We start from the raw sequence: 17,125 nt of genomic DNA, 5'->3' as shown, positions 1-17,125 counted from the left end.
CCTAAGTAAAAACAAATACAATCAGAAAGCAACACGTGGGATGGAGAAGGAGGATTTATCAGCTTCATGCACCAACCACTGATTGAATGTGGAATACTGAGAGCTTTGTTGATTAAATTTATCAATATAATTCTGTGCCAGTAGTACTCATAAGAAATATGTTTAGGGAAAGAGCAGCACTTGATTTAGTGGGTTCCAGCTATAAAGCATACTAAATAAAGAGGATTTATAAAAATCCTAATCCTTCAGGCCAACAACATGCTGTGCAGTGGCAATATTTATATGCTCCAGGAATATATACGGTAGTTATACGGGAAAGCATAATCTAAATGCTTCCTGCTCCACTCTGAAAAACATCAGAACACAAGAAGCATCTTGTAATGAAAGTGTAAAATGATTTTAGTTTAACTGCGCACCAGTTTCAAGGTATTAAGCACCAAAATGGATTACACGCTATATTGTGCTCTCTGGGCTCAGACCTAGTTTGTGGTGACATGGCTAACCGCACCAAGAAGGTCAGAAATGTGGGTAAATACGGGACTTGTTATGGTGCCTCCCTCAGGAAAATGGTGAAGAAGATTGAAATAAGCGAGGACACCAAGTACACTTACTTGCTCCTTCTGTGGCAAAACCAAGATGAGAAGACGAGCTGTGGGGATCTGGCATTGTGGTTCCTGCATGAAAACCGTAGCTGGTGGTGCCCAGACCTACAACATTACTTCTGCCGTCACAGTAGTCGGCCATCAGAAGACTGAAGGAGTTGAAAGACCAGTAGAAGCTCCACCATTTGAAACATTGCTAGCCCATAATAAATGGGTAATTTAGGCAACGAGAACAAAAAAAGGTATATTGTGGACAGCCCTACAATTCTCTCTCTAGAATCTTGCAGGTGGATGATAGATCTTTCCCAGCCTTATGAATCTCTATATGTTGAACAATAAAAAGTAGAAAAGGGTGTCCAATCATATTTAGGCTCAGTATTTATTGAGCCTAAATGCTAGCATTGTACTAGGTGTTTGGGGGAATAGCAAAATAGCAAAACACTTGACCCTTGTCCTCAATGATCTTATATTCTAATAAACAAGATGAGAGTAATACATCCCATACAACAGCAACAAGTGAAAACAAATTATGTTGTGTTTCTTCCATTCTAAGATATCACTAATTATAGCTCACATCTATTTCTTAGATAACAAATTCTTAGTGAAAAAAAGAAGCATATTCATGTTTACAATAGTTGTGAAATGTATCTTAACTCCAAAAACATTAAATTGTGAAAACATGTATGTTTTATAGTGACAAATATGACAGAAATGTTGTAATTAAGAAATACATCATATAATACAGACTATAATTTTAGTGAAAAGAAAAATCAAAATGAGGGAAACAGTCATGTGCCTTTCTGTATCTGGTTCATATTTAATACTGTCCATCTCTTCACGGGATGTTCTGTAGAACTTCACTTATCTTTTTACGTGCAACCCTGTCTCCTCAGACTATAAGCCTTAAAGGGCAGTAACAGTTTTTCATACTAGTGTTTCTCAAACTTTGCTGCAAATGAGACTCACCTGGGAAGATTCGAAAATCAAAATGCCCGGGACATACTCCAGCTAAACCAGACTTCAGGGGTTTGGGGCAAAGGGAATAAGGCTCCAAATTGTTTACGCTTCCTGGGACATTCAAAGATGAAGTCAAGGTTGACACCCATCATTTTCTATCTTTTTTCTATCAACAATCTCTAACAGCATTTTTTCAATAAATGTTTATTGTCAATGATATTTTTTGAAGGATCTGGATGGAATTTTATTCATCTTATCTCTTACCCATACACACACCCCAAAATGCATGAATTTCATAACTTAGTGTTGAGTGGGAAAACTTCAGAAACAAAATTATTCTATTCCTATAAAGTTCAAAATAGGCTAATGAAATCAATGATGTTCTAAGTCTATTCTCTTGAAAATTTGTATTGACTAGAGAGGCCATGAAATTTGGGAGTGCTCCAATGTCCTGCTTCTTCATCTGGCAAATATGTTCATGTTGTGAAAATTCATTAAGCTATACACTTATGAGCTTCTAAATGTATGTTACACTTCAGTTTAAAACTTAATTAAAATAACAAATGAAGCCATTTTAAAAGCTGGCTTTGAACCTCTCAGTAAAGATGATGACATGATCTAAATCACTTAGGCTCCATCTCTAATATGAACAAGATGAACAACAAACAATAGAACCCAGCCTCCCTCAAAAAATTCATCAGCAGAAATCAATTAGAAAAGGTCATGATTTAATGGCACAAAATTCAAAAGTAGTAATGGCTGTAAGCTGAATTTGAAGAATGATCTGTGTATGCATCCTCAAGGGGTGGTATGTATATTTAACAGAATTATCAAGAGACCAAAACCTAGTTTTCTAATAAATGGTTCTTCCCATCTCCCAAACCCCAAAATCTCAAGTCACAAAAAAGTGGTTGAGACACAATATCAAAGTCCAAAAATCTAGTTCAGGAAAAATAAGTATGTGTGATTAAAAAAAAAAAAGGTCATCGAGAATTCATTAGTACTATAAACGAAGAATAATTCTGGTTATGGTTGCATACACTAAATAGGAGCTAGATGAATCATCACGAGAATCATATTAACAGACTAGAGATAAATAAAAAAAATTTAAGAGGAAAGAAAGTACAAAGAAATAGGGAGACTGAATGGGTGGAGAGAGAAGAGAGTAAGGAAAAGGAAGGGGATCAAGAGGAAATAAACAGAAGGAAGGAAGGAAGGAAGGAAGGAAGGAAGGAAGGAAGGAAGGAAGGAAAGAGAGAAGGACAGAAGTAGGAAGGGGCAGAGGAAAGAAAGGTATCAACTCCAAGTCCAGAGTCTCTAGCTGATGCATGATTTCCAGATGTGGCACCTCTTCTTGATCCAGAGACCCAGGTAGTAAAAGGACAAGTTATCCGCACTACCACACATCTAACAGACAGCAGTTAAACAAGAACGACCAAACTGCAATAAATAGTTCACTCAGAAATAAACCCTTTCATTTACAAAAAGGAAGGATGGGAACACACAGCAGTCTCTGGTCCACTGAAAGCCTGAAATCCAGCTGGGAAGATGCCGTGAAGGTCCAAGACTCTGGAAAGGGGACTATTCATTTATCTGGCTCCGATTTTGTAACCTCTGAATAGCTCGCCTGTCCACTGTTCTCCGGGGATCTTGCCTCTAGCCTCGAAAAGCATCATCTTCTTCAATTAGACTTCGTTACATCTGAAGAAGGCTTTAAAGCAACAACTGAGGCAAAAGGATCAAGGCGTTTGAGCAGTGAACCAAACAGGTTGGTAAACCTCTACAAAGTAGACATAGACACAGGTTAGTCAAATATCTTTAAGATCCATCTAGCCACAGTGAAAAGTTGGTGCAGAATAATGGCAGCAACAAAGGATTTAAGAAATCCTTTGATTTGTCTCCCATTGTCTACAGAATTAAGTTCTAACTCTTAGCCTCATAGCTAAGACTCTTCATAAACCAGCACCAACCCTACTTTCCAGTCTTATTTTCCTTGGTTTCTTTTTGATTCTATAGAATCAAAATAATAACACTGTAAATTACTCAGAATTAGTAAGCTATTAAGAATGTCCCCTCCAAATTAAGCATGCCTATTTCTTGAGACCTCAGTAATAATACTGAATAATAAAGAGTCCTTAGAACATTTCTGCAATCCGAGCATTTCTGCATACAGATGACATTAAGAGTCTGATGAAAGAATGTGGAGGGTTTTGTGCTCCAGACTCCGCCAGGTAATGCTCCATGTTCAGAGTCTCTGAAAAGGATGAACTTCTTCATAGCTCTTTAGCAGTGGTTCCCAAAATGGGTCGTGTTGCCCCCTCAGAGAAATTTGTTCATGTCTGGAGACATTTTTGGTTGTCACAGATCAGAGGAGGGGAGGAAGAAGGAGCAGGGGCTACTCATCTAGTGCGCAGAGGCCAGAGATGCCACTGAACATGCTACAGAGCACAGAACACTCCCCCACCCCCTTGATAAAGAGTTATCTGATCCAAAATGCCCATAATGCCACTGCTGATAAGTCTCACATTATAGTTTGGCCCGAGAATGGGCCCCAAAGAAAAATGAAAGTGGAGAGTTAAGAAAAAACAGTCCTCATCACTAAAGGGGAGGGGGGTGTGCTTTGGCAGAGAGCCCAAGAGAACAACTACACCTGCCTCCATTTTTTCAGCCCCCACATTCTACCCACGCTCTTTCCCATATGTCCCCATAGGCTCTCCAGATCCTGAAGGGAGCGGTGCACAGAAGCCAGATGGCCTTGCCTCTCACCCTCTGCTTGTCCACTCCTCTCTGGACTCATTGACTCGACACAAACAATCCTAATTACCATTGCTATTTTCAGCTCAAAGACAGATATTTCTTAAATAAGCAGGATCATCCTTACTAAGGAAAGGAAGAAAGAAAAGAAAAGAGAACAGAAGAAAAGAAAAGAAAAGAACTTGAAAAATCCCCAAACTTTAAATCCTTGGCATTGAGTGCTTCAATTTCATGTCAGGGAGTCTGGACTTGGCCTGAAGGGAAAATGCAACAGAGCGTGTCATCAAAATAACTAGGTCAATTTTCAGCTTCTTCTTGGAAGGCTTTCTGCTCCTTCTCTGCCCTCCCTCCTGGGCCCTTAGCCTGTCTGTGCCAACCACCTTGATTTCAAATAACTGGCTTTCTCAGCCTACATCTCAAAGTCCAAAGGCCCCTGGGATTGAACAAATTGCCCACCTACTTTGAATCAAAGAATACAGTCCTCTCCTTCAATTTGGGCATCTGGAATTGGTAACACCTACAGTGTGCAAGCACTAGACCACCTGGTGCAGAATGAAATTGTATGTGATTCCTGCTGGCATTCTGGGTTTAGTCCACTGGCTCCACTGGAGCATACCATGGGACCTTGGGAACTGCTAAGTTTCATGCTGTACCTAGGGACATAGTTTCAGGCTCATGTCAGTAGAAAATACATGATTTATCAGGCTTATTTTAAAAAATCAAACAACAAAACCAAAAATAAGCCCAAAGTATCAGGTTTAAGGAATCCAAAAGCCAGTGAGGAAGGAAGGAAGGAAGGAAGGAAGGAAGGAAGGAAGGAAGGAAGGAAGGAAGGAAGGAAAAGAAAGCAAGAAAAGCAAGAAAGAGAGAAAGAAAAAGAAAGAGGCAGGGAGGGAGGGGGGAAGGGAGGAAGGAAAGAAGGAAGGGAAGAGAGGGAGGGAGGGGGAGGGAGAAAAGGAAGGAAGGAGGGAAAACAAACAGATGGATGATGTCAGGAAAGACTCTTTTCAATCAAACCTTCCCAGAACATGGCATCCAGCTTTTAGGTAAGAATATGGTATAAATAAAGACATCAACCATAGAAGTTCTCCTAGTTCTTCAACTATTTCTTTACACATCTCTTTCTACCTCTAAACACCAATGCATCCAAGAGATGGAACTCAGTTTTTGTCTTATATGCTCAATATGCAACAGAATGCCTGACTCATACTGCATGCTTAATAAATTGATTGATTCCTCAACCTTTCCTTACATTCTTTTTTCAAAGACCACCCTCGGATATTATCCCAAGGACACCTGTTTCCCAGTGGTCAGCATTCTTTGACCCCATGACCTTAGCTACTATACCTACACCCACTGCAAGTTAAGAGTGGACTCTTTCCCACCTGGCAACTGTTTCTTCTATATTAACTGGCTACACTTACAATCACTTGGCTGGTGTTACAAACCATGTGGGATTTGTGTCCTAATGAATAATTGAAAAAGAAAAATACCTCCTTTACATTTAACTATGAATTTTGAGGATAGTTGCCATCTGTACTGTATTACTCATTGGTCAACACTGCCAAATCAACTCTTTCCACCATGGTGTCCTCCAGATAGTAGATACAAGCACTTGCTGAACAAATACTCACTTCATAGAAGGGACTTATTAAGTAAGTGTATCTTTGTGTTGTATTTACATATCAAACAAGCTCATGCTGATTCCCACATAAATTTTTCCCAATGAGAAAAATAAATAGGGGAAAATAAGGGATAAATCATACTAAAAACCATAATGCCACCATCAGCAACAACCTCCAAAAACATGTATTTCTGAACTATAGTAAAGTAAAGAAGAATTTGCTCCTAGTTGAAGGGCTTAAGTGTAATTTTCTTATAATAGGACAAAAAATGGGGAAAAAAAAAAGTAGTCGTAAACAGGTACACAGTCTGCCAGGGATGACTTCTTGAGTAAGAGGTTTTTATTTATTTTTTTTATAAGAATACTTTTTTATTATATTATGTTAGTCACCATACAGTACATGAGTAAGAGGTTTTAGAGTTTCTTTTTTAGAAGTGAAAATTTGGTGAAGACTTAGGTATTTCAAAGACCTAGAGGATGCAACAATGGCATGGAGTCAAGACAGCAAGGCTCCCCAGCTGCTGAACCACTGAAGAAGCTAATGTAGGCTAGACAGAGCAGTAAGTAGAAGGACAGAACAGAAGCAATGTCAGAGACAAGGAAGGTAAGGCATCAGGAGGAATGCTATAAAATGGAAAATTAGGTGAGGTGATCTCGAATATTATCTATTATTCCACAAACACATAGACACTGCTGTCAGCTTCTGCTCTATGCTGGCCTATCAGGACAACGTATCCCCCGTTGTTCGCTCCAGGAACATCAGCCAGAAAGTCAAGCTATAATAGAATAGAATATGATCACAGCTTAAACTACAATCCTTTTGAAGTAAATCTCGAGTTCTCAGAATGTAAGTTATTAGAAAATTACTACTAGAAACCCACAGTGAAAGCTTTAAGACCTAATTTGTATAAGATATATGATTATAGGGGCGCCTGGGTGGCTCAGTCGTTAAGCGTCTGCCTTCAGCGCTGGTCATGATCCCAGCGTTCTGGAATCGAGCCTCGCATCGGGCTCCCTGCTCAGCGGGAAGCCTTCTTCTCCCTTCCCCACTCCCCCTGCTTGTGCTCCCTCTCTTGCTGCCTCTCTCTCTGTCAAATAAATAAATAAAATCTTTAAAAAAAAGATACGTGATTATAGTGAGAAAAACTACAGAAATGACAAAAATCATCATTTCCTTCAAGACAGCTCAGCTCTATCTAATGAAATTTTTTAAATGACTGTATGGTGCCAAGTAAGAGCAAAAGGAAATGGAACCAACATGTATTGATTCTTAAGTTATCTTACACGATCAATGTCCAAATCATGACTGGCTTCTATTATGCCCTTACGTGATAGCAGGTGTGTTTGGAGGAAACTATGTGCCAGCCATTTCTCTGGATGTTTTATGAGAACATTTAATCTCCGGAAAGAAATATTACCTTCGCTAGTTCACAGCCGAAGAAAGGAAGACTCATAGACATTCAAAAACTTCTCAAAGTATGAGGCAGCCCCAGGCTTTTCTTCTAAGCTCAAACTGTCATGTCTAATACTAAGTCAGTACATCCCAGACTTTGAAATTTCACAGACCACTAGAATTTCAAGAACTTTCAGAGATCAACATAAGATTGCCAACTTTTTATTTTTTCCAAATAAAGACATTAAACACACACACACACATGCACACCTGTCAGCATCATTTCAACAATGAACATTTTGACACCAAAAGAGTGAATAAACTTAGCTTTATAAATAACTTGCTATATATCCTTACTTTTATTACATTGCCTCAAAGGGGGAAATTTTAATTAGGTGGTGAAAACCTCAGCTCAGCCCTGAACTTCTGAAGACTTGCCCTCGGGAGCTGCTGCATGTAGCCAGAGAGCCTCTTCATGGTACAATGGCAACAAAACACCTCCACCTGGAATTGGGCTGGATCTACAGCTAAAAACCTAAAACCTGTCAGGGCTGACTTTGCTGACTTCCAGCCAGCCACACGGATCACTGTGTCCAGAAGAACATGGGGAAAATGTAAACTTGGGGGTGCCTGGATGGCTCAGTTGGTCAAGCATCTGCCTTCGGCTCAGGTCATGATCTCAGGGGTCCTAGGATCAAGCCCCACCTAGGGCTCCCTGCTCAGCGAAGAGTTGTCTTCCTCTCCCTCTGCCTCTGCCCCTCCCCCCCACTCATGCTCGCTCTCTCACTCTCTTTCTCAAATAAATAAATAATCTTTAAAGAAAAAAATGTAAATTTGTATGGAGGAGGAGGAGAACATATAGATAACTTCAAACCAACACACATAGGGTATCTGCAGCCACATGCAAGAGCAGATACTGCTATGTTTGCCACTGTTCTCTATAAATTGTTATTCTGATGAAAGACATTTCTGTATTGAAATTAAACATTTCCTGAAGCTGGGAACAAATGAGGAAGTGTGCATGCCTTGCTTGGAATTAGTTGTTTACGTTAAACTACGTAAATTTTGCACAAAATTTGCACTACCTGAAGGGGGCATAAAATCTAGTAGAAAAGCCATACAGACAGGTCTGGGCTCTCCACCTTGTTTTAAGTCACTTACTCTATGACTCCTAGCAAACCATTAAATGTTTGTTACTGGGTCTCACTTCGTCACTAGTAGGAGAGACTGAGAACATTGCTCTCCAAGCCTCCTTTCAGCTCCATTAAACTCTGACAACATTTGAGCTAATGGCTTATTTACAAAGAACTTACTTTATTCTTATTACTTTTATTTTTCTCTTTCCAATTATATTAGCATTTCTGAGTACTGTAGAAAAATTAGAAAAATAAACACAAACTATGAAGAAAAAATAAATAATAATCCTACCACCCAGAAACGACAATGCTAACAATATTGTTAGTATTTTTCCAAGTACGTTTTTACAGGGCTTATAAAATGTTACACATAAAATTTTTCTTCTGCTTTCTCTTGATATCATATTAAGAATTTTTCAGGGCACCTGGCTGCCTCAGTCAGTTAAGTGGCTGCCTTTTGGCTTTGGTCATGATCTCAGGGCCCTGGGATGGAGTCTTACTTGGGGCTCCCTGCTAAGTGGGGAGTCTGCCTCTCCCTTTCCTCTGCCTCTCCCCCCACCTGTGTGCACGTGTGTGCACACGCTCTCTCTCAAATCAATAAATAAAATCTTTTAAAAAAAGAATTTTTCCCAGTGTAATAGAATATTTTTCAGAGACATACTTTTTAAAATACATGTTTTTATTGATTTAAAAGTAATATGCATTTATTATAGGATGCAAACTAACAGAAGAACATTAAGAACCAAATTTTATATTTTGTAAGGGTTAATTCCCATTAACACTTGGATGTAACTATTCCAGATATATATTATAAAAATTTTCCATACTAATTTTTTTACATCAAGTAATGGCCATGTAGTACTTGATTACAGGAAACTGCCAAATGCATTTATACAATCCCTTACTATTGTTTCATGCTTAGGTTTTTAATACAGTCTGATTTTTAAAAATCAGATGTTACTATTGCTCTTTCATTAATAATACTAGTGTTATTAATATACATTTTAACATTTCAAACTTAAAGCTGCTAGTTTGCTAATTACAGTATATTTAACCAGTGGCTCTGTCCCTGTCATTGTCCCAAGCATTTCATTTAATCCTCATGACAATCCGATGGGATAAGTACTGTTTTATTGCCATTTTATGATGAGTAAACTAAGGCTTGGAGAGGTCAATAACTTGTCTCAGTTTGGTAAGATTCGTAAGTAACAGAGCCGGGATTAAATCTTATCAGACATCATAATCCAGGCTCTAAATGTGGAGAATATGCCAATTCCTCAGGATGCCACACAGTGAATAACATCTACTTGCTTGTTTGCATAAAGACTCACTTAGTCTTCTGAACAGCGGAGGTCTTACTCTCCCCATTTAGAGGATTGGATAACGGAAGCTTAATGGAGTTACAGAGCAATACTAAGAAATAAAAGTCAGCAAGTGACAGAAACAGGAAGGAATGTAATATTAGTGACCCAACATTTTTTAACCACTTCACAGAGATTTTAATACACTTTATTTATTGGTTTAATGGATTCATTTAGTTTATTTAGTTAATGTGTTTTTAGCTTAATTTTTAAACCTTCTTTGTTTCTTTTTTCTTGTTTCCAACTTTTCTTTCTATAGTATAGAAAAGGTGCGTGTCCTATTTTTAATTTTGTTAATGGTTACCTTAAGTCTTTTTCCCAAATTATCATTGGACCCACATTCTTCAGCTTCTCAGACTCAAGGGTAAAAGAGTCTCTTTTTAATTTCTTCTTTTATAAGGTGTGGAGGTAGGTACTTTTTTATCCACCCACCCGCCACATATTCCTTCTGCATCCTCTTCTCAATCTTTATTACTACAATCTAGTAATACATTCTCATCAATATTATTATGACATTACTATTTATTGATTTGCAACTAATTGCATTACTTATTAATAATATGTAAAATATTAAGCTTGTTAAACTAAATTGTTGTTTTTGCACTACCCACTTTTCAAAAAACTAATTTAACACAAGTATCCGGTTACATAAGAAGATGTCCCGTAATTATGTTTTAGATGTGTCTCGTTGAGCTAATTCCAGGGATGCCACAGTCACCTTTGGCACAGCGTCCTCATTCATGAGCTCCAAGCTTCATCATTCAAGCAGTCACATGGCAACTCCACTTCTAGGGCGATCCGATTTGTACACCCTTGTAGATCTCTCTCCTCCCTGGCTGGATGCTCACAAGACTGTTTTTCCTCGTCTTTCAAGTCAATATTAATTATCTGGATAAATCTGAATATGGATCTTTTTTCACTTATTTGTCCAGGATCATGATGGAATCTTTCATACGCCTAAACCAGCCTCCTTAGCTCATTTATTACAATTACATAGTTGTTATTGTTCTTATATTCCTCTTGTGAACACAAATTATCCATTTGTTGAATCTTTCTTCTGTTTTCTGCTTAGATTATCTTCTTTCTTATTATTATTCTCAAATTCATCTTTCATTTCTACATTCCGGGACAGTGTGTCTTCATTGATTTTTCTATAATGCTAAATCATCACTTTTTTGCCTCCAAGGTAACTTTAGTCCTACTATTTAATTTTTAATGTACTTGAATCCTTTTTAATATTATTCTTCTCCCTTTTCATTTTACCCTCTTATCTTTCATCAGAGCCTTTCATCTTTTATAATTTTGGGCTACGATTCCATAGAGCCCATGCCTCTTTGCACCCTATTCAGAAGGCCTGTTCCTTCATAGTTTATTCTAAATCTACAGCAGGTCAGTTGTAGAGTTGTGATCTTCTTCAAAGACTTCATGAGTCTGTTCTTTTCCCTTATTCTATGCAATTTTCCCATTAGCTGCATGTTGGTTGCAAGTTCAGTTCATGCTCTTTCTTCATCCTTGCTGAGAAAATGCTGCTCGTGCTAGGCCCAGCTCTTTGACCACTGAAGTAGCCACCAATGCCAGTCCAGTTGCTAGTTTCTTGCTACTTCTCACCTGGAGCAGTGCTCTCTGTCCTACGGAGATAATGTTCCTTTTCCCACCATCTTCAAATCAAGGAAGGTAAGTTACCATTTCCAAAAGCACTGCCATGTACTTATACTTTTTCTGCCACCTTTCACACTTTCTTCCTAGAGACCCTATCTCCCAGGGTGCCATTAGCCCCTACTGGATACCCTGAACTTCTCTGTCCTTAGTCTCTAAGAGTGGTTGCCTCTGAGCTCTCAAAGTTGATGGAGAAAGGGGAGGGGGAAAAGTGATCTGGCTGCCTCAAAAATCGGCACCGAGTCAGTAGACCAAAGGCTCTGAAATTTTAGGTGCATCCCCCACCCTGAGTTTCTAATTCAATGGATCTGAGATAAGGCTCGTGAATGGCATTTCTATCAAGTTACCAAGTAATGCTGATGCCGCTGCTGATCTGAGGACCATGCACTGAGATCCACTGCAGGAGAGGGATGTATGCTCTTTTCTCTGATTAGTAAGACCCCTCTGAGTCAGAGCAGATAACAGGAGCGGAGGATGTCTTTTCTTTCCAGGTGGGTTCTATATCATGAAGCCAAGTTTGAACAGGTTTTCTCTCATTAGAAGTGAATAAAAACTTCTATTGTTAACTTATTTGCTTGTTTTGGCTCTCAGGAGAGGTTATTATAGATATTTTATTGAGAAAGGTGTTTTAAGGGCTTCTCGCCAGATACCATTTTAAACCAGAAGTTTGTAAACATCATTTTTTTAAAACAACATAATATTCCTTCTAACGGATGTTCCATAATTGCTTCATCATTCTCCTAATGTTGTGCTCTTAGGCTATTATCAATTTTTTAGTACTAGTAGGTAAAGCCACATTGAACACCTTTATAAATGAAGTCATTTCTGCATTTTTTATATTATTCCCCCTGATAAATTATAGAAAGAATAATTACACGACCCCTTTCAGATACAAATGGCCAAATTCTTTTCTCAAAAATGTATTATAGCAATCAATATTGGGTATTCTCATAGGAGGGAAAACCCACTATTTTTTAAATTTAATATAGGAAATTACCCAATGCTAATTTAATATAGGAAAAAGAGTAGTATCTGATTATTGTTTTAGTTTTCTTAGATTAGATTTTTTTGGGGGGGTCAAGGAATAGTTCTCCCCATACCCTGCACACTCCTGGTTCCAGGCACACACCAAAACTAGCATAACAGAAGGGGTCTTTGGTAATAAAATTCTGGTAGAAAGAAATGCATAATATCCTTCATCATAATAATATATAGAAGAATGTAGGAAACCTGAAAGACTCCACCAAAAAATTGCTAGAACTGATACAGGAATCCAACAAAGTTGCAGGATATAAAATCAATATACAGAGTCTGTTGCATTTCCATATACACTAACAATGAAGCAGCAGAAGAGAAATCAAGGAATCAATCTCATTTACAATTGCACCAAAACCCACAATACCTAGAAATAAACCTAACCAAAGATGTAAAAGATCTGTAGTCTGAAAAATTATAGAACAATTATAAAAGAAATTGAGGAAGACACAAAGAAATGGAAAAACATTCCGTGCTCATAGATTGGAAGAGTAAATATTGTTAAAATGTCTATGCTACCCAAATCATCCTACACATTCAATGCATTCCCTATCAAAATATCACCAGCATTTTTCACAGAGCTAGAACAAACAATCCTAAAATTTGTATGGAAACATAATAGTCAAAGTAATGTTGAAAAAGAAAACCAAAGCTGGAGGCATCACAATTCTGGAATTCAAGCTGTATTAGAAAGCTGTATTCATCAAGACGGTACAGTACTAGCACAAAAACAGACACAAAGATCAATGGAACAGAACAGAGAACTCAGAAATGGACCCTCAACTCTATGGTCAACTGATCTTCAACAAAGCAGGAAAGAATATCTACTGGAGAGAAGACAGTCTCTTCAACAAATGGTGTTGGGAAAATTGGATGGCCACATGCAGAAGAATGAAACTGGACCACTTTCTTATACCATACACAAAAATAAATCCAAAATGGATGATGAAAGACCTAAATGTGAGACAGGAATCCATTGAAATCATAGAGGAGAACACAAGCAGCAACCTCTGTGACCTCAACCGCAGCAACTTCTTGCTAGACAGGTCTCCAGAGGCAAGGGAAACAAAAGCGAAAATGACCTATTGGGACCTCATCAGGATAAAAAGCTTTTGCACAGCAAAGGAAACCATTAACAAAACTAAAAGTCAACCTATGGAATGGGAGAAGATATTTGGAAATGACTTATCAGATAAAGAGCTAGTATCCAAAATCTATAAAGAACTTTCCAAACTCAACACCCAAAAAACAAAAACTTCTGTCAAGAAATGGGCAGAAGACATGAACAGACATTTCTCCAAAGAAGACATACAAATGGCCAATAGACACATGAAAAAATGCTAAACATCACTCAGCATCAGGGAAATACAAATCAAAACCACGATGATATACCACCTGGCACTAGTCAGAATGGTTAAAATTAACTCAGGAAACAACAGATGTTGATGAGAATGCAGAGAAAGAGGAACCCTCTTACACTGTTGGTGGGAATGCAAACTGGTGCAACCACTCTTGAAAACTCTATGGAGGTACCTCAAAAAGATAAATATAGAACAACCTATCACCAAGCAGTTGCACTACTAGGGATTTATCCAAAGGATACAAACATAGTGATTCAAAGGAGCACATGCACAAAATGTTTATAGCAGCAGTGGCCACAAGCCAAACTATGGAAAGAGCCCAGATGGCTGCTGACAGATGAATGGATAAAGAAGATGTGGCATATATATATATATACACACATATATATATGTAACATATATATAATGGAATATTACTCAGCCATCAAAAAGAATGAAATCTTGCCATTTGCAGCAACGTGGGTGGAACTAGAGGTATTATGCTAAGCAAAATAAGTCAGTCAGAGAAAGACAAATATCATATTATTTCACTCATATGTGAAATTTAAGAAACAAAACAGATGAACATAGGGGAAGGGAAGGAAAAATAAAATAAAAACAGAGAGGGAAGCAAACCGTTAAGAGACTCTTGACTCTAGGGAACAAGCTGAGGGTTGCTGAAGGGGAGGTGGGTGGGGGGATGGGGCAATGGGTGATGGGCACTAAGGAGGGCACTTGATATAATGAGCACTGGGTGTTCTATGCAGCTGATGAATCACTAAAATTCATCCCTGAACCAATAATACACTATATATTAGCTAAATTGACCTTAAATAAAAACTTTAAAAAATAATAATAATATACAGAAGAGTCATTGGCAGGAAGCTTATTTTGGCATGTGAAAGATCTTTTTTGTACTCTCTCCTAGGAGTGAGTCATGCTGAAGGCCTGACCTTCCCTACACACCGCCCATCCACCCACCTCCAGTATCCAAAGCCCTGTACCCTTCCAGAGCAGAACTGGATGTAGAATAATGAACCAAACTTTCACAACAGGCTAGACATATAAGAAAACGTAGGCTCCTGGGACAAGAGATATAAAGGAGGGAAGAGGGAAAGGAAGAAATGAGATTTTAAAAGACCAAAAGCTGGGAGAAAAGGGGAAGAACCTAGAGAGAAAAAGAACTTGCAAAATTCTTAGCTGACTTTTCCCAAAAGGAGGAAGCTTAGACCCAACATCTACCCTTTGGGGGACCCAAGGAGTGGAACAAAGAGCTTATAGGCTCTTTTTCCGAATTCTTTCCAAAAACACGCAAAGCTGCCACACTGGATAGGGTGGAGCAGTGCTTCTCAACATTGGCTGCAACTAGAATTGGGGAGAAAAACCAAAAACCTTGATTCCAGGGGCCACAATGGGGCATTAATCTTGTTTAGAAATACCTCAGGTGATTTTAACGTGAAGCCACAAGTGATGAGAAGTCTGGGGACAACCCTTCATCTCCAAAGTCGAGAACTGATTACTCTTCTTATATGTTAAAGTCCTTGACCAGTGAACAGGAAGTTCATTTGGAAATGAACTGTGCCACTGCGTTCCACAATAAAGACTGTAGTGTTAAGTTAGGAAGCAAATTTAAACATTTCTCTATAAGCCATTCCTCAGTCATTCGGATGGTGGGTTTATAGCTATAAATCGGGGGACTATCTACCTACTTGTAGTCTACCAGCTCAGAGCTGATTGCTGATCATTTGTAAAGTGCCATGGAGCATGGCTTCTGGATGAGCTCTTAGTACAGCATTATTGTCTCTCTTGTTCTACCACATGCTGGAGTGTACATTTAATGGTGTGTAAACAAAATCGCTGAAATGTAAATGCTAACTTACAGAAGTGAAATTCCTTTTGTTTTCCTCCTCTGAACACTTAAACTTGCCTGTCTATAATAACAAAGCTTATGACAATGGATTTGAGATTAGATACTATACTAATAAAGCTCTTTTGCTATTTTAAATTTTAAATAATTGAGGTTGTAGGATGCTAGAAGGAATCCCTAAAGAACCCTTTAAAAATGTCCTAAAGCTATCAAGGGACATACAAGTAGGATATGTAAATAAATTCCTCAAATCAATAAGAAAAAAAGAGAACCCAAAGGAGGGAAAATGTGCAACTGATTTGAACACACCCACATAACATGTGACTAGATGCTCAACTTGACTAGTCACAGGGAAATGAAAATTCAAAATCCAGTCAGACTCCTATACACATCAACAAGAATGACTAAAATTAAATATACAGAGACTATGAAGTGTTGACAACTGGACACTCATACACTGCTGGTGGGGGGTTTAAATTGATACAATCACTTTGGAAAACTATTAGAAAGATGAACACACATACCCTCTGTGACCTAGTAATAGGCACCCCTTGTCACAGCAATCTGTGATCCCCTATAACCCAACAATTTCACTCCTAAGTATTCCTCCAACAAAAATTTCTGTTCAAGCATGAACAAGAATGTTCATAACAGCACTGTTCATAATAGCAGAAATCTGGAAATGACCCAAATATCCATCAAGAGTAGGATAGATGAATGTATTACGTATATTCATACAATGGAAAACTGTTAACAATGATAAAGAACTACTTATGACTTACTCATAACAACACACGTAAATCTTACAAACAGAATAATGAGTGAAAGAAGCCAGATACAAAATCATACATATGTATGACTTCAGTTATACGAAGTTCAAAAACAGGCAAAATCTGTCTACGATATTACAAGTCAGGATAGTGCTTATCCTTGGGTAATAGGTCGGGAACAATAACCCCAAGAGAAGAAAGAGGATTTCTGAGATATGGCAATGTTCACTTTCTTGACATAGGGGTGATTGTGTTAATGGACTTATTTTATAATAAATAAGCTGTAAATGAATGATTAATATGATTTATTCTACACATATAGAAAGTCTTTTAAAAGTAAACTGAAGTTTAGGATAATCTTGTTCCATAACTGTGACTTATAAAAAACTAATTTGTTTACAATCCAGAGAGCAGAGAGAAGAATTCTAATACCACCACTTGCTAGCCAGGTAGCGGTGGGGAAATTATTTCATGTCTCTGAGCCTCTGCTCCTTCAAGTGTATACATTAATTCTAACAACAGCTACAGGAGCTAGAATTAAATGGCATACAAGTTACATGAAAATGCCCACCATGGTGTCCAATGTACAACAGGAATTGCATAAACATTGGTGGAATTTCTATGTGTCAT

General features: G+C 38.1%; 1 pseudogene; it reads left to right on the top strand.

The window, feature by feature from the left end:
* Nucleotides 1-494: 494 nt before the first annotated feature.
* LOC100467941 lies at nucleotides 495-775 on the top strand (annotated as a pseudogene).
* The last annotated feature ends 16,350 nt before the right edge of the window (nucleotides 776-17,125 follow it).

This window comes from Ailuropoda melanoleuca, chromosome 6 (genome assembly GCF_002007445.2).
Source record: "Ailuropoda melanoleuca isolate Jingjing chromosome 6, ASM200744v2, whole genome shotgun sequence".
In the NCBI taxonomy this organism is placed as follows: Eukaryota; Metazoa; Chordata; class Mammalia; order Carnivora; family Ursidae; genus Ailuropoda; species Ailuropoda melanoleuca.
The sequence above is the reverse complement of the archived record's forward strand: the minus strand, read 5'-3'. Positions and strand labels throughout refer to the sequence as shown.